The sequence below is a fragment of the Lepidochelys kempii genome, chromosome 5 (genome assembly GCF_965140265.1).
Source record: "Lepidochelys kempii isolate rLepKem1 chromosome 5, rLepKem1.hap2, whole genome shotgun sequence".
Classification (NCBI taxonomy): domain Eukaryota; kingdom Metazoa; phylum Chordata; order Testudines; family Cheloniidae; genus Lepidochelys; species Lepidochelys kempii.
The window spans coordinates 84,331,140-84,349,231 of NC_133260.1; the positions used below are offsets into that span (position 1 = coordinate 84,331,140).

The following is an 18,092-nucleotide window of genomic DNA, read 5'->3' on the forward strand; positions in this document are numbered from 1 at the left end:
TTGACTCACATTCATGCTAAAAAGAGCTGCACAATTAAATCCCCCAAGCATTGCTTTGAAAACTTACCTCTTGCTGTTTTTCTACAACACTCTCTTTGTGGTTTCTGAGCGCTTATCATTTGTATCCTTACATGAATGTAGCTTAGTGAGTGCCTATAGATTAGAGATATGGGATTTAGTTTAGTTTGCTTACAGCTGGGATATTATATGGCTAAAGGGGACAGAACAGAAAAGAATTCTGTTATGAATTCTGAGTGACTGAAAATGGATTTAGAATGGAAAGATGACCATAACCTCTTGCAAAATGCTAATGTCCTGCATGAGCCCTGTGTGAGTCCAATACAGTCCTATTTAAGTACTCATGGCAAAATCCGTTTTCCAGAATGTATGTTTATTCATTTCCCTACTAGAACTATTTGATTTTACACTGAATAAAGGAAAAAGTTAAATTTCATCAAATAACAAGTTCTCTTGTCTGAAAGTTACGGTAGCTGGTTTTGGTAAATTTGTTTCATTTCATAAGTTTAATTAAGCAATTACTGAACCTGTATTGTAAGAATTTACCATTTCTGTTCCTCTGAAAAGTGTCACTTGATTCTGAGTAGGAGCTCAAATAAATAAATCACTGTTGCATAGTGGGAAAAATTTAAAATATGCACAATATGTTTTCCAGTAAGTTAACACAGAGGAAGGTCCAAAAATAGTTTGTAACAAGGACAATGGTTCAAATTAGAGCTAAACAACTAATTCTCTGAACCATTCAGAGAGTGTACAAAGGGGTATGACTCAGGTAAAATGGGAATAATCAAGAAAAAATATTTTTGAATGTATTATAATGAAAAGTATCTCGTTTGTTGAATAGACAAACACAGATTTTTCATTGTGTGGTTCAGTGAGACATAATTCAGATATCTGCAGTTTCCGCTTACACAGAACTCTGAAGTAATGCAATGAGACTGTATTGCAGTTAATATTGTTTCCACAAGATGGCACAAGAAATCAATCAATGTACAACAGCAACATTATCTTTTGCATTCTGATAGACAGGTATGCCCTAATAGCCTACTAAGCAATAACAACACAATTACAATATAATGTTCCCAGAAGAGAGTATGACATTTGTTATTGTATATTAATAACAGATAAACATTTGGCAAGGATGGGTATTTCTTCCTATTTGTAGAGTAGCGGACATAGAACAGTGTGACAACTACTGAATAATTTTCAACTAATACACATAAGTATTCATGGAACAAGCATGAATTAAATTATAAAGGCATCTGTTACACCATGAGGGACTTACTGCTACAATGGGCACGCGCTACTCAACTGGAAAACAAGAACGTCCGAAAAGAACTCTTCATCTGGATGAGATACTAAACTTCATGGTAAATCCCCATTGGCATTGACTGAAGTATTAAGCATTATGAGTTTTTAAGTAAAAATGGATAGGCATTGAAACACTCAATATGAGAGAGCCAACCTATCTAGGTGCCTGCAAGTGCCACTGAAATACCCTTTGATAATTGGATCCTGCGGCTCTTGTGAAACTAAAATATGCAGCATGTTAATTTGGTGTTTGAAGAAGTAGTGGAAACATGACTGCCTGGGGTAGCATAGCGTAGCGCCTCAGTGGCAGTCAGCACCACAGTCTTACGCTTTAAGAGAGAATACAAAGAGAAGTGTAGGAAAGGCCTAAAAGGGGATCGGTGAGACGGAACTAAGTCTAACTATGATATGGGCTTTCTCAAGCCCTGTTCCTAAAGTGAAACAACTAGTCTGTGATCTTATTTCTGAAGATGGTTCAGCAATGCTACCTCTGCAGCCATGGATGTCTGACATGTTGGTGTTTGCATCTGAATTTTCCACTAGCCAAGTTGTAGGTAGGTTTGTGTCTGAGATTACCTCATTATTTCACAGAAAGAGAGAAAGGACTACGATGCTGTTGAAAAATAAATGCATCGTTCTTGTTGTCATGGCTGGCCTTTCAGTTGAAGCACCTGGCTGGAAATGGGGAAAATCAGGTTTGCCTTTCTTGTCCTGTTGCAGGAGGGATTCTATGGCAAGTTACTTTGTTCCCTGCCAGGTTTGGTGCTGGAGTAGGGGGCTCGTACCAGCATGTGAGTTGCGGAGGTTGAATGGGTGCAGGCCTGTAAGAAGCTGCTTGTTTTGCTTGTCATTAAGGCTGACTTCACACATGGACGGGAATTGCAGCAGGATGGACTATGTTTGCACAAGCGGCAAAGAGTCCTGTGGCACCTTATAGACGAACAGACGTATTGGAGCATAAGCTTTCGTGGATAAATACCCACTTCGTCGGATGCATCGCTTTGTTTGCACAGTCTCTTAACTGAGCTTCAGTGCAACAAATAATTTGGCCAGCTGTACTGTTTTAGTGTAATGGCTAAAATGTAGACTAGGGTACCATTTCCAAAACATTTTAGGTATTTAGGAGTTGAAGACCCATTGACTGTAGCTCATATAGGTGTCTTTATGCTATTAGTTAGATGATTTGTCTAAAGTGCCCAGGTTTGTCTAGGAATTATGCCATGCCCATCATCTAGTACCTGAATACCATGATAACAAATTCTGTCTTGATGAGCGTGATGCAAATGCTAAGACTCCTGAACAATACTATAATTTAGTTGTTATTGCTCTTTTAAAACAAAAAATAAAATTGGATATGTACAAATCTTCAAGTTAGGCATATTACCATATGCATTTTTATTACTATAATTAGCTATATTATTGTAGAGTTCATTGTTCCAAGGGACTGTCTAAAGAGGATTAGATGAGGAAGGTGAGTACAGTACATGTCTGAACCAAGAGTGAATGTCATGAATTGTTTAAGAAGTTTCTTGAAATATCCTGACCAGTTGGATCCCTGAGTTATAGCACTTTGACACAGTCACAACAATTTGCTTTATTGCTTAGAATTCTTTGAACATGGCATTACAGGTAAATATTCAGTAAGGGTAAATGTCATCCCTGGGCAGAATGCCAGGACAAGGCCTATGAACCATGTAAATCCTATTTTGAGGACTTAAGTGGGACCTAAATTGCTCATAGGCTACTGTGCACGGGTGAATTTATTCCCTGATACAGTCTTAAAATATCCATTTGTATTTAGGATCACTTGCACCTTTCCTCCTAGGATTTTGAAGAGCTTTACAAATAATCCTTACAATCAAGAAGTGAAGTAAATATGGGTTTAGTTCCAGGCTGCACTGTTAAGGTAAGGTGGGTTTATTCAGCTTTATACATGTCACAAGTTCCACGTGCATTTTCACAATCTCTGAAGAGGAAAATGCCAAGCCTAAAGTGGTCTTGGAGACTGAATAGCCTCTCCTCACTTCTAAATAGGGGAAATCGTTTAAGACACAAGGACAGTAATTGCTAGCCTACAATATGGTTTCTTTCTTCACGCTTATAGTATGAACACAAGACTTTCATTGCTAATATCTGAGTTTAATCAAATTTTTCACCCCGTTGATAGTCAAAAATAAGAGACTGTCTCAAGTTTTACAGTTTGCACTCTAGAGCTAGCTAGCTGTAGATATAAAACTAAGTGAGCTCTAATCCTTCACTACACAATATATTAGTGTGTTAAAATTAGGGACCAGTTAATGAGTGGTCCAATACAGCTTGACTCTCATCCCAAATCTGTATCTTTTTGCAGATTAGTTTGGTTAAGGAGGCCTCTGTCTCTCTGTGGTGGGTGGTCTTCTATAGACATCTCTGCTTCCTGATTCCCACTATGGCACCTCTCTCTGCCTGTCAGCCCCTCCCAACTACATTTTTCTTGCCATGAGTCTTCCCCCAGCTCTGAGCCCGTCCTTTTTAAAGATATGTTGCAGGAGCTAGATGCTACCTCTGAGCTCCAGTGCCTCAATACTGAATTATTGCACAATTATCAGTTGTATCCAATAACAGGAGAAATACTGTTGCTATATTTACTGAGTGGCATAATTGGGAGTAGAGCTATGCTGTGCTTTCATGAAACTTGGCCTACATTTGCTGAAACTGGTGGTGCGAACCTGGTCAAATATGAACAAACCTCATTTTTCTCCATGAGATACAGAGAAGGATTTTTGGATTTTGTGTTAGGTTTTACAGGGTATAGAGCTGAAACCTGATGATTGTTTCTTGCTTATGAGTTTTCAGGTTTGTTCAATAAAGAGTGTGAAACCCCTTGAAAAAGGGGAGAGTGGGAGGCATATAAAATGAAAGTGGCAAGGCTTGCATGGCTGTAACTTAGAGCCATAAAGCAGGATGCAGGAGAGGAGAACTAGGAGGTGAAAGGAAAGTGAGGCTGCAAGAGTTGTGAGCTATGTGTTCAGAGAATAACAAGTGTAGTCTAAGGGACCCACGTAAGCAGTTCAAGTAAAATGGGTGGTTTTGTTATGAGAACTTGTGTATGTCTTTCCCCACCGTATTTGGCACACATGATAAATCAAGTTCTTCAGCACATTCAAGGGATTGGGGCTTTCCAGACTGCATGGCTCTTGAAACTCAAAACAGGGATGGGAAATGTTTAGGAGGAACTGTGTTGTGGGCGTTGCTTTGTGTGGGCCTCATTTGGGTGAGATACTCCATAGGGTCAGATATGTCTCTGAGCACCTGAAGGCTTTAGCTAAACTGAACCTCCAGACCTTTTGTGATTTGTCCCTCATCAGTTAGTTGTAATGAAAGAGATTTGATAAGGTAGAGATGAGCATATATACTCTCCTCCTTTACTCTCAAAAATCTTTCTGTACACTTTCAAATAAAAATGCTCCTTGGTTTTCCTTTGTGAAGGAGTGCTTGGCCAGAATTCTTAGAGGAAAACTGGGAAACCAAACCACATGCTAGTTTACTGAGATACTACAAGGTGAATAAATAAATAATGGGTAGATAAATAATTGAATCACATTTTTTTGATGATGTAAAAAAAGATTGAAAGTAGACATTGGGGAAATCTTATTCTCCCTATCTAGTGTTCCAGGTTCATTCCATTAAAGTTTATTTTATTCAGAAGTGACGGCATGAGTAAGCATATGTTAACTGTATTAATTCTGTCTCTTTTTCACAGTCCTACATCACGAAGAGCTGTGTGTTGCTTTGGCAAGCACAATATATCCTGTGCTCAGGAAGGTTCTAATCATTAACAGCTGCCACCCAATCTCTCTCTCTCTCCTTATTAATAGTGTTTCTACAAAATAAAAAGAATGCAGCCTTATTTTAAGGCTTTTATGCTATGTTACAGTGAAGATGATTTTTGTTTAAATTGAGATAAAATTATCTAAGGGTCTGAGCACAGAACAGGGATCCAGGAACTACTGAGTTCCAATTCTGGCATTGACAATGATTTCCTTTATAGCCTTAGGCAAGTAACTTAACCCCATTTCAGTTTCCCCACCTGGAAAATCAGGTAATCTTTGTGTACTGTTCTCACTCCTATGTTGAACCCCTTAGCCTGGAAAATGGGGAACTCTGCAAGCTCTTAGAGTTTTAGGATGCTAACTGTGGCGGTAGCAGGTTGAAAAGCGATCCAGGCCTCCTCCTCTCCTTCCCGCCCCCATACTGGTGTATGTAGCACCGGCTGGACTGAAAGATTCACTACTCAGCAGATGGGTCTAATAAATCTTTATTAAGGCAAAACATTAGCAAATAATGATCAGTTAACCATAAGTGGGAAGCTCATCAGGGCAGTCATCTCACCACACAGTCACCTCCAGCACCACACAATACACAGCTTCAGCTTCCTGTTGTTAAGCTGACTTATTTATAACTTTTGTAATCTTTCCTTATACATATGTATTAGTCTTTCATTTCCATGTTAACTCTCCTCCCCATCAAGTATAAGTTTTGCGTTAGCTAAAACAGATCTTCTCTAGCTTTGTAGTTACTTTATCTTTTATTTTTCTTCCCGAACATGATTACTTGGCAATTTCTTACACATGCGCAGTTCTATTATACTTAAACTCTTAACTTTTATCAGAACAGACTCTTAAAAATCATGGCAGTCTCCTTATCAGGCTTAAATATACCTTTACTCCCAACAGCACCCTGTGATCTTAATCAATCTCTTCTTTTTAATCTCTTCCAGGCAACTCTTTGCCACTCACTGAAAAAAGATGAGATTCCAGTCTTCTGCTCTTTCCACAAGAAGAAACCAGTCTATCCAGGGACATCATCTCCATTTTTTGGTTAAGGAGGCTTTTTGTATGCCTTTTTATCAGTTTCTCTAGTAGCAAAACTCCTGGCAAACTTCAGGAGGGACAAAGAGTTCAATTATCTTAATAGCCCCATAGCGGCACAAACAAATATGGTTCTCAGCTCTGTTGCGCATGGTCAAAAATAGGACTGGTTGGAAAATTGCATAAAAATTACAATTTTTTGTGTGCAAAAAGTTCTGCCTTTCTCAGAAAATTTGGATATTTTGCTTAAAAAACAAACCAAAACAAGACATCAAAATATTTTGATTTAAAATGGCACCATGGTGCCGCATGGGAGATGAACTTCAGGTGCCCAGTGCTTCCAATCTCTTCTATAGGCCAAGGTCTCTGGCCAGACTACATCTCCCATGACACGCCACATTCAGGGCCTCCTAACATGTACCCGTCTCCAAGAAGGGAGCAAGTGGTGTATCGTGGCAAATGTAGTCTGGCTAGGAAGGCTGGCCCATAGAGGAGACGGGGGTGATAAGGCACCTGAACTACAACTCCCATGAGACACCATAGTGCCATTTTAAATAAAAATATTGTGGCTTATAGCTGAAATATTTTGAATTTTGATATTTTGCTGAAAAGTTGAAATTTCTATGAGGAAAAAACCCCTATTTTCCAACCATTTCTAGTAAAAAAAAAAAAAATGATCACATCAGGCTGAGAGTCTGGCCTAGGATCATCATTCAGAGCCAGGGCATTTTTCTGTATCGCAGTCCATGAAGACTCCTTGGCAGTTTGTATTCTGCAAGTAACTGATGCGCCCTGGCATCTTGGAAGCTGTCAGCAAGAAGGACTTGAAATTCTGTGTGCTAAAGGTTTGCAATGGGGTGTGTAATCAGGCCAAGCTTCTTCAATTATCTAAGTTCTTTCAGGTGCCTTTGGCAGCTCTTTCAGCCTGTCATGAATGAGGCAAAAGGAAACCATAAGAACGGCCATACTGGGTCAGACCAAAAGTCCATATTGCTCAGTATCCTGTCTTCCGATAGTGGCCAATACCAGATGCCCCAGAGGGAATGAATAGGTGATCAAGTGATCCACCCCCTGTCATCCATTCCCAGCTTCTGGCAAACAGAAGCTAGGGACGCCATTGATGGACCCTATCCTCCATGAATTTGTCTAGTTCTTTTTTGAACCCTGTTATAGTCTTGGCCTTCACAACATCCTCTGGCAAAGAGTTCCACAGACTGTTCATTGTGTGAAGACATACTTCCTTTTGTTTGTTTTAAACCTTCTTCCTATTAATTTCATTTGGTGACCCCCTAGTTCTTGTGTTATGAGAAGGAGTAAATATTTCCTTATTTACTTTCTCCATACCAGTCATGATTTTATAGACCTTAATCATATTCCCCCCTTAGTCATTTCTTTTCCAAGCTGAAAAATCCCTGTCTTATTAATCTCTCCCCATATGGCAGCCATTCCATACCCCTAATAATTTTTGTTGCCCTTTTCTGAACCTTTTCCAATTCCAATATATCTTTTTTGAGATAGGGTGGCCACATCTGCATGCAGTATTCAAGATGTGCACGTATCATAGATTTTATATAGAGGCAATATGATATTTTCTGCCTTATTATCTGTCCGTTTCTTAATGATTCCCAACATTGTGTTCGCTTTTTTGACTGCCACTGCACATTGAGTGGATGTTTTCAGAAAACTATCCACAATGACTTCAAGATCTCTTTCTTGAGTGGTAACAGCTAATTTAGACCCCATTATTTTATATGTACAGTCAGGATTATGTTTTCCAATGTGCATTACTTTGCATTTATCAATATTGAATTTAATCTGCCATTTTGTTGCCCAGTCACACAGTTCTGAGAGAAACCAGTATCTCTGCACCGTTTGTTATTAGGTTCAGGAGGGGCTCAACTCTTTTGAAACTCCTCATTAAAAAGTCTTCTGTGTCATGGGATGTTAGTGTAGTCTTGCCAAAGATGATGAAAACTCTTTTTGAACCAATTAGTGTCTGAGATCTGAAGTTTCATACATAGAGGGCCATTTTCTTAGTGGCAGTGAACAAGGTACCTTTGTGACTGGTCCACTTTATCCAAATTTTACAGCACTGTGGTGTTGGGATGGGCTTGTTCAAGATTCCTCTCTTAGGTAGTGATGGAGTTCCACCTTAGTGAATCTATTATCCTGTAAACATTTTTGCCATGCCCATCCCTTGACCCTTCTCCGGAAACCTGATGTGAAGTATTTCTACTTGGAGTGATTTTAAGTCCTTAGAAAATCCACCCAACTTTTTGTTTTCATTTGACACCAGTTCACCAGACGGTATTGTTTCCAAGAGCACCACATCTAAACTGAAATTTCAGTGCATGTCACATTGCAATGATTTGGCTGTCCTGAGCCATGGATGACCAACATCAAGGCACCCTAGGTTCTTGGCAACGCAGCCTTCACTACCCGCATTACGAATGTTGTGTCACTGACATGCAAAGTATTTACCTTATCCTTACTCTGGACATTTACGTACACTTTTACCTAAATATGTCTTTTAGGATGGAATCTTGTTTCAGTCTCTTGCTCCTGCAGAACTGCTTTCTCGAAAAGGAGAGCCCAACTTTCTTGCTTCTTAAAATTTTGTTTCTTTGGGGATGTCTGTTATATGAGTTTGTCAAAAGGTTTAACATCTTCTCTTTGGATTTCAGGCTCTCAAAGGGTTAAACCTAATTTTTGAGGAGTTATCTTACTTTAGCTTACTTTGTATTGCATGGTTAAAATGTTAAAAATACATATTTTCTCTCTGTTGGAATTGTCTTTACTGTGTTGCCTGTTTGCACTTTGTGAATGTAAAACATTTTCTTTTGGAAATCCCTCAAATGTCCTACTCTCCAGGATTGATATTCCTGCCAGATGATATATTCAGAAAAGCAGAATGAAAAGTAAATAATGTTTCATTGTCTGAAGACATCATTCAGGATCCTCCCTTCTGAACCTGGAGGGGAATTGTTTGAGGTAGTTTTAGGCTTTACACCTCTGTTGTATTATTTATATTTTGAGACATCTTTCATTTTTTCCCCAATAATTTTTCATCACATTTCCTTTGCTTCGTGTCCAATAAGGAACTGAACAGAAGGCTCCAAGGCCAGCAGTTAAGCTCAGAAGGTGACATGCAATGACTAGCTGGGATGGTAAAGGGCTGCTCGCAGTCTGATCTGCTGCCACTGCCTTAGGAATCAAAAGATCATAAGAGTTTGGGGTGTTCTGCCTGTCTCATGCTATGGAGCTGAGATTCAGGAGTGAGAATCCTGCACAGGTGGTATCTCTGGTGAAGCAGAATTAAGTAATTTTCTCTTAGCTACCTCATATGGGTGTCATGAGGATTAATTAATTAATATTTGTGTAAGCAGTGTCAGGATGAGCTCCACCCTGACATCTGGTGGTGAGGTGTGGCAAGTTGTGGAAAAGAATTTCAGGGGCCGATCTCATTTGCATAGGCACACCCACCACGCCTAGAATGAGACCATAGCTGCCCAAATGGTCACTTTGGCTGCTGTGGGATCCCCAGTGTCTCTGTTATTGGGGCAGGAAGAATAAATTGTTATTACCCTGATTATGGGAACTGTGCTTGGAACTGTACGTGGCCTTTTGTTACGATGGAGGGATTCACCATCATCTAAGTAGCACTCGCTAGGCAAGGGTCATGGGTTCCAAAACTGTGTGAATGGAGAGAGGCTGGGGACAAGTATTAATACTTGGTGGCATGGGCCCCTTGGTGAGGGCCTTACATGCTAATTGCACTTCCTCCTCTCTCCACTGTGGAATATCAGAGCTAATTTTGATTTCATTAGAAGTCTAGTTACAGGCTGCTGAGCTCACTTTGGGCTGACAGTGCACCAGCACTGGGGCTCCCCTATTATAAGCTGAATTCACCTAAGCGCTGAAATCACTGAGTGTTGTGTTAAGTAGTGGGGGAGCCTGAAGATATATTGTGGAGCAGTTTGCGGGCCGGCTGGCGAAGCAGTTCGACACGGAGCAGTGTGTGGATGGCAGGAGCTGCTTGTGGGCCGTGGAGCTGAGCGAAGGAGTTCGTGGGGCGGCTGGCGGAGCGGAGCGCAGCTGAGTGAAGGAGTTCGTGGGGCGGCTGGTGGAGCGGAGTGCAGCTGCGCGAAGGAGTTTTGTGGGGCGGCTGGCGGAGCGGAGCGGAGCGCCGCTATGGAGCTATGGGGCGGTCAGCTTCAGATCACGTAAGGTGCCTCTTACCCCCGTCCCATTTCCACCCAGGTTGGGAGGTAAAGCTCCGCCGATAAACTTTCGAACTCTGGGGCTGCCCTGACCAGGGACAGAGACTTTTGGGGCATTGGACTTTTGGGGTTGCTGGACTCAAGAACCAAAGGGAAAAGGGCATGCCCCAATTTGCCTGGGGTGGGTTGTTTTTGCTCATGGGTTGTGTTATGAATCCGGTTGGTGGTGTTTCCCCAACATAATGCCACATTGTTTCTCTCTGTTATTAAAAGACTTTTGCTACACTCAGACTATGTGCTTGCGAGAGGGGAAGTATTGCCTCTTGGAGGCGCCCAGCGGGGGTGGTATATATTTGTCCCAGGTCACTGGGTGGGGGCTCGAGCCAGTTTGCATTGTGTTATTGGAATGGAACCCCTAGATATTGAACCCGGCCCTTGTTGCTGCCAACTCTGACGGGCAGAAGGGTTACATTTTTGGGGGCTCGTCCGGGATCGCCTGGGTCAGTACCCCTCGCAAGCACCTGTTGAGTGATCCACTACATTGGGAAACAATTTATATATTTTTTTTGTTTGTGCTTATATTTTGAGGAAATTACTGTTTGTATAATGGCTAATATGTCAGGTTTGTTGGGCCCTGGCTCAGCAGCTTCTAGCTCGGAGGCTGCAGCCTCGGCTGATGATTGGACAAAAGCTCTGGGGCAAATATTGGAAAAGGTTGTGCTGCCCCATGCTGAGTCAGACTCTTGTCGTAAGTTAAGATTATTTGCTGGGGAGGAGGAGTTTGAACCCTGGTTAGAGCATACCACTGAAATGCTGCAAGAGTGGGCCGTACCAGATGCAGAAAAGCGAAGATGCCTTATAGAGAGCCTTGGCGGCCCAGCATTAGATGTGATTCGCACCCTGAAGCTCATTGACCCTGGGGTCAGTGTGAAGGACTGCCTAGAGGCCCTTGAACACAACTTTGGGAGCGTAGAGGGCCCTGAAGACAGCTACTGTAAGTTCCTTAATTCCCGACAACAAAAGGGCGAGAAGGCTTCAGCCTACATACAGAGACTGGAGAGACTGCTTCAGAGAGCTGTCATGAGGGGAGCAGTGACTGCTGAGCAGATGGATCAGACCAGACTGGCTCAAATTGTAAGAGGAACTCAGTATCAGAACCCGATTCTACTTCATCTCCGGCTAAGAGAACGACGGGAACATCCCCCAAGTTACTCCCAGCTGATAAAAGAGGTCCGAGAGGAGGAAGAAAGGCAGGCTGCCAGTGAGTTTTGGGAAGCCCAAACATCGGAGCCAGCCAGCACAACACCACTGCAAATGGCCAGTGTACTGATGGTGAGCACCAGAGAGGAACTTGCCCAACAAATACAGGTCCTGACGGAATGGATAGCTGAGCTGCAAAGTACCGTTGACCGAGTTAAGACTTCTAGGAATAAGAAGCCTCAAACTGTGGCGATTGAGAAGCCCGCACTTAGAGCCACCATCCCCCCCAGGCGAAGGGGGAAAGGTCAATTCTTCTGCTACCGATGTGGTCAGGATGGACACAGTGCTGCCAAGTGCCGTAATGAAGAAAACCCCTCCTTAGTGTATGGAAAGCTGAGGATCAGTTGGGAGAGATCCGGTAGCTGCCAGAGGGTCTGGGGACGGGGACCCCCCAGGTCTGCAGGATTTGAAGATTCCCCCAGAAAAGACTGTCCAGCTGGGATCCCTGCAGGACTGATAGGGCCTCGAGCAGAGGTCATGGTGAGGATCGAAGGGGTGGAGTGTAAAGCAGTGCTTGACACTGGATCTCAAGTGACTATTATATTTCAGTCATTCTACCAACAGATGCTTAGGCACCTGCCTATACAGCCACTGACTGGCCTTGGCCTATGTGGCCTCAGCATGGATGAATACCCCTATCAAGGGTATGTCATAGTGCACCTGGAATTCCCAGAGGAGGTTGCTGGGGTGAGAGAAGAGGTAGACACAGCTGCCTTAATATGCCCTGACCCTAAAGGGACTTCTGATGTGTCTGTGCTGATAGGGACCAACTCCAGTCTCTTCAAGGTACTCGCAGATTACTGCAGAAGGCGGGCTGGGGACCAGTACCTGAATACCCTGATGATCCATACGCTTTGTGCTGAAGCCTATAGGAAAATTGAGAGCGCTAAAAGGGACACATCTGAGCTACCGCTTGGGGCACTGAAGTACGCGGGCACAACCCCCTTAGTAGTGCCTGCAAGGACGGAGCAAGAAGTGCTTGTCATGAGTACCTGTCTGAAAGGCAGTAAAGGGACGTTAGCAATGATAGAGCAGCCGATGGGAGGAGAGCTCCCTGAAGGAGTGCTGGTCCCCAGTGGAGTCATAACCCTACCTGCTGAAGCCCAGGAAAGGGTGACTATACTGATTGCTAATGAAACGAGTCGTGATATTTTTGTGAAGCAAGGACAAAAGATAGCAGACCTCTTTGAGCCTGAGTCGATTGTAAAACCCCAGTATGAAACTCCAGTTCCGGCAATAGACCCAGCAAAGTTTGACTTTGGAGATTCACCAGTGTCCGAGGACTGGAAAGATCGCCTGAGGAAGAAACTTTGTGAAAGATCCAAGGTGTTCTCACTGCATGAGTGGGATGTGGGATGTGCAAAAGGAGTAGAGCACAATATCAGACTACATGACTCTCGACCTTTCAGGGAGAGATCTAGGAAGATTGCTCTCTCTGAGATGGAAGATGTGCGACATCATCTTCAGGAGCTGGCTGCGAATGGCATCATTACAGAGTCCCGCAGCCCATACGCCTCACCCATCGTGGTAGTCCGCAAAAAGAATGGGAAAATCCGGATGTGTATTGACTACCGCACCCTAAACAGCCGTACGGTGGTCGACCAGTACACTATGCCTCGAGTGCAAGACGCCTTAGACTGTTTGCTGGGAAGCCAGTGGTTCTCTGTGTTGGATCTTCGAAGTGGATACTACCAGATCCCTCTGGGAGAAGAAGATAAGGAGAAGACAGCCTTCATCTGCCCATTAGGGTTTTATCAGTTCGAACGCATGCCCCAAGGGATTTCTGGAGCACCTGCCACCTTTCAACGTCTCATGGAGAAAGTTGTGGGAGACATGAATTTACTGCAAGTGTTAGTTTATTTGGATGACCTGATTGTGTTTGGAAGAACCTTAGAGGAGCATGAAGAAAGACTTCTTAAAGTGCTTGATAGGTTGGAGGATTATGGTCTGAAGCTTTCAATTGACAAATGCCAGTTCTGCAGAACCTCAGTGAAGTACGTGGGTCACATTGTGTCCCAAGAAGGTGTGAGTACTGATCCTGATAAAATAGAAGCACTCACTACATGGCCACGTCCAAGTAACTACAGAGAACTCAAGACCTTCCTTGGATTTAGTGGCTACTACCGCAGATTTGTGAAAAACTATGCTACGATTGTAAAGCCTCTGAATGATCTTACCAGGGGACATCAGTCCAGCAAGAACAAATCTAAGTCCAAGAATAAGGGGAGGTCCCCAAAGCCTCCTGTGCAGAGACACAATGGCCCCTTTGCACCATTTGGGCCACGGTGGGATGAGAGATGTGAAAGGGCTTTTCAAGAAATCATTACTTGCCTAACTCATGCTCCAGTCCTAGTTTTTGCTGACCCAAGCAAACCATTTATCCTGCATACTGATGCCAGTTTGGAGGGTCTGGGAGCAGTCCTGTACCAGGAAGTGGAAGGCAAATGTAAACCTGTAGCCTTTGCCAGCCGAGGATTGTCTGATAGTGAAACTCGCTATCCCACCCACAAGCTGGAGTTTTTGGCCTTGAAATGGGCCATCACTGAGAAATTTCGAGACTACTTGTATGGTGCTCAGTTCCAGGTGTGGACAGACAACAATCCACTGACTTATGTGTTAACAAGTGCTAAGCTGGATGCTACAGGGCAGAGATGGGTGGCCGCCTTGGCTAGCTATGAGTTCAGCATTCAGTACCGATCAGGGAGAAGCAATGTAGATGCAGATGCATTGTCCAGGCGTCCGCAGGCTCCAGAAGTTGCTGTGATACCCACAGATGGAGTGAGAGCTATTTGCAGTGTGAGTCGCCGAGAGCCAGAGGCCCGTGAAGACTTTCAGGGATGTGTTGCAGAAGCTTTGGGCCTGCCCCCTGAATGCATGCCTTCTGCTTCGGTGAACTATATTGCATTAGACCAATCTCCTTTGCCCATGCTCAATGCGGCTGACTGGCAAGAAGCCCAGCGGCAAGATATTGACATTCGTGATACACTACTTGCCAAAAGGGAGGGGCGAAGCCCAACTGCGGTTGTCCCACCTAACCCGGAGGGTAAACTACTATTGAGAGAATGGACCAAACTAAAACTGATTCAGGGAGTGCTACACCGAATGACCACTGACCCTTTACAAAAACAACGAGCACAACTAGTACTGCCAAAAAAGTACAGAGCCCTGGCCATGAGGGCCCTGCATGATGACTTTGGGCATTTAGGGATGGAGAGGACCCTGGAACTTATTCGTAGTAGGTTCTATTGGCCCCGAATGGCTGAAGATGTTCGCAGGAAATGTGAGACTTGCGCTCGATGTGTTCAAAGGAAAACTCTGCCCACGAGGGCTGCATATCTCAAGAACATCACCAGCAACAAACCTTTGGAGTTGGTATGCATTGATTTCTTGTCTGTAGAGGTAGACAAGAGGAATGTTGGAAACATTCTAGTAGTGACTGACCATTTTACACGGTATGCACAAGCATATCCCACACGTGATCAGAGGGCCACCACCGTTGCTCGAGTATTGTGGGACAAATATTTCTCAGTCTATGGATTCCCGGCTCGGATACACTCTGATCAGGGGCGGGATTTTGAGAGTCACCTTCTGAAGGAGGTGCTGAAGATAGCAGGAATTAAAAAGTCTAGGACAACGCCTTATCACCCCCAAGGTGATCCTCAGCCAGAGAGGTTCAATCGAACCCTATTAGATATGTTGGGAACTTTGCGACCAGAGCAGAAGGCAACCTGGAGCCAGCATGTCGCATTTCTGGTGCATGCCTACAATGCCACAAAGAACGATGCTACGGGAGTCACCCCATATCTCTTGATGTTTGGGCGAGAACCAAGATTACCCATAGACTTGTGCTTTGGTGTATCAGAGGATGGAGATAGCTATGAAACTCATCAGCAATATGTATCCCGACTAAAAGAAAAGCTGCGGGATGCTTATCGCTTAGCTACCGCTGCGGCTCGGAAGAACGCAGACCGCAACAAACATCGATATGATGCTAGAGTGCGTTCGCAGGAGCTCCAGCCGGGGGACAGAGTCCTGCTGCGAAATTTGGGTATTGCTGGCAAACACAAGATAGCTGACAGATGGAAGGCAATACCTTACCTGGTGATGGAAAAGCTGGGAGATCTGCCGGTCTACAAGATCAAACCTGAAGACGGTCCAGGGCAAATAAAGACGGTGCATAGAAACCTTTTGCTCCCTGTGGGGGAATTGGTAAGCACCCCTTGTGAGATGGGCCACGGCAGGGCCGCCGGGCAGAACAGAGGTGCTAGACCAAAGCCGCCATCCAACACAGACAGTGGGCCCCCTGCAGCTAACTTACCCCTATTCTGCACATCTGAGAGTGAGTCTGAGGAGGAAGACACAACCCTGGTGTATCCTGGGATGGAGACAAGATTTCAGTCTCGATCAGCTGAACCAAACGAGAGTTTTCCCTCTTCCGCCCTAAACCCAATGGCGGAACTATTTAGGCCCCTTTCTGATACCCCGGTGCTGCTGATGAGACCCCCCTGTGATGACACACACAGCTTATTGGACAATGGGGACAGACAGGTAGAGGATGTCCTGGGCACCTTGGACCCTCCAGCGTTAGAACTAGGAGTGCAGGGGCCTACGCCAGTAGCCGAGGGACCCTCCAGGGAAGCCTCTCCATCCGTCACTCAAGAGGATGTTCCCCTTACTTCGGCAACAGAGATTCTCAATAGACGAGACAGGGTGATAAGACCAGTGAAACGGTTAACTTATGATGCACCTGGGGTGACTAGTGAGGAGCCAATACATTTAGCACACAGGCTTGTGGAAGCTAAAGTGGGCTTCCTGAGGCCCTTTGGAGGAAACCAATGAGTTGGTATAAAGGGAGTGTGATTTGTCGGGACGACAAAGTCTCGGCTGGGGGGAGGATGTAAGCAGTGTCAGGATGAGCTCCACCCTGACATCTGGTGGTGAGGTGTGGCAAGTTGTGGAAAAGAATTTCAGGGGCCGATCTCATTTGCATAGGCACACCCACCACGCCTAGAATGAGACCATAGCTGCCCAAATGGTCACTTTGGCTGCTGTGGGATCCCCAGTGTCTCTGTTATTGGGGCAGGAAGAATAAATTGTTATTACCCTGATTATGGGAACTGTGCTTGGAACTGTACGTGGCCTTTTGTTACGATGGAGGGATTCACCATCATCTAAGTAGCACTCGCTAGGCAAGGGTCATGGGTTCCAAAACTGTGTGAATGGAGAGAGGCTGGGGACAAGTATTAATACTTGGTGGCATGGGCCCCTTGGTGAGGGCCTTACATGCTAATTGCACTTCCTCCTCTCTCCACTGTGGAATATCAGAGCTAATTTTGATTTCATTAGAAGTCTAGTTACAGGCTGCTGAGCTCACTTTGGGCTGACAGTGCACCAGCACTGGGGCTCCCCTATTATAAGCTGAATTCACCTAAGCGCTGAAATCACTGAGTGTTGTGTTAAGTAGTGGGGGAGCCTGAAGATATATTGTGGAGCAGTTTGCGGGCCGGCTGGCGAAGCAGTTCGACACGGAGCAGTGTGTGGATGGCAGGAGCTGCTTGTGGGCCGTGGAGCTGAGCGAAGGAGTTCGTGGGGCGGCTGGCGGAGCGGAGCGCAGCTGAGTGAAGGAGTTCGTGGGGCGGCTGGTGGAGCGGAGTGCAGCTGCGCGAAGGAGTTTTGTGGGGCGGCTGGCGGAGCGGAGCGCCGCTATGGAGCTATGGGGCGGTCAGCTTCAGATCACGTAAGGTGCCTCTTACCCCCGTCCCATTTCCACCCAGGTTGGGAGGTAAAGCTCCGCCGATAAACTTTCGAACTCTGGGGCTGCCCTGACCAGGGACAGAGACTTTTGGGGCATTGGACTTTTGGGGTTGCTGGACTCAAGAACCAAAGGGAAAAGGGCATGCCCCAATTTGCCTGGGGTGGGTTGTTTTTGCTCATGGGTTGTGTTATGAATCCGGTTGGTGGTGTTTCCCCAACATAATGCCACATTGTTTCTCTCTGTTATTAAAAGACTTTTGCTACACTCAGACTATGTGCTTGCGAGAGGGGAAGTATTGCCTCTTGGAGGCGCCCAGCGGGGGTGGTATATATTTGTCCCAGGTCACTGGGTGGGGGCTCGAGCCAGTTTGCATTGTGTTATTGGAATGGAACCCCTAGATATTGAACCCGGCCCTTGTTGCTGCCAACTCTGACGGGCAGAAGGGTTACATTTGCAAGGAGCTATAAAGATAAGTGATAAACATTAGCTTGTATACTTTTAACTGGCAAACGTACCTAATGTAAGATACCAGGACAGGAGTACGTCCTGCTTGATCAAAGTTTTCATCAAAGACAACAGATTAGATGTCTTAACAACTGGGCAAATGCCATGTGGAATTAGTCACCATCTAGGACAATTTCAGACTGAGATACCATTATACTAACTTCTTCAATGTTC

At 44.6% G+C, this 18,092-nt stretch overlaps 1 long non-coding RNA gene across 1 annotated transcript; it reads left to right on the top strand.

Moving 5' to 3' along the window:
• Positions 1 to 9,598: 9,598 nt before the first annotated feature.
• Positions 9,599 to 17,678, top strand: LOC140911575 (uncharacterized). The gene is made up of 2 exons (XR_012159047.1): positions 9,599 to 10,402; positions 17,006 to 17,678. It is a non-coding gene; the product is annotated as an uncharacterized lncRNA (long non-coding RNA).
• The last annotated feature ends 414 nt before the right edge of the window (positions 17,679 to 18,092 follow it).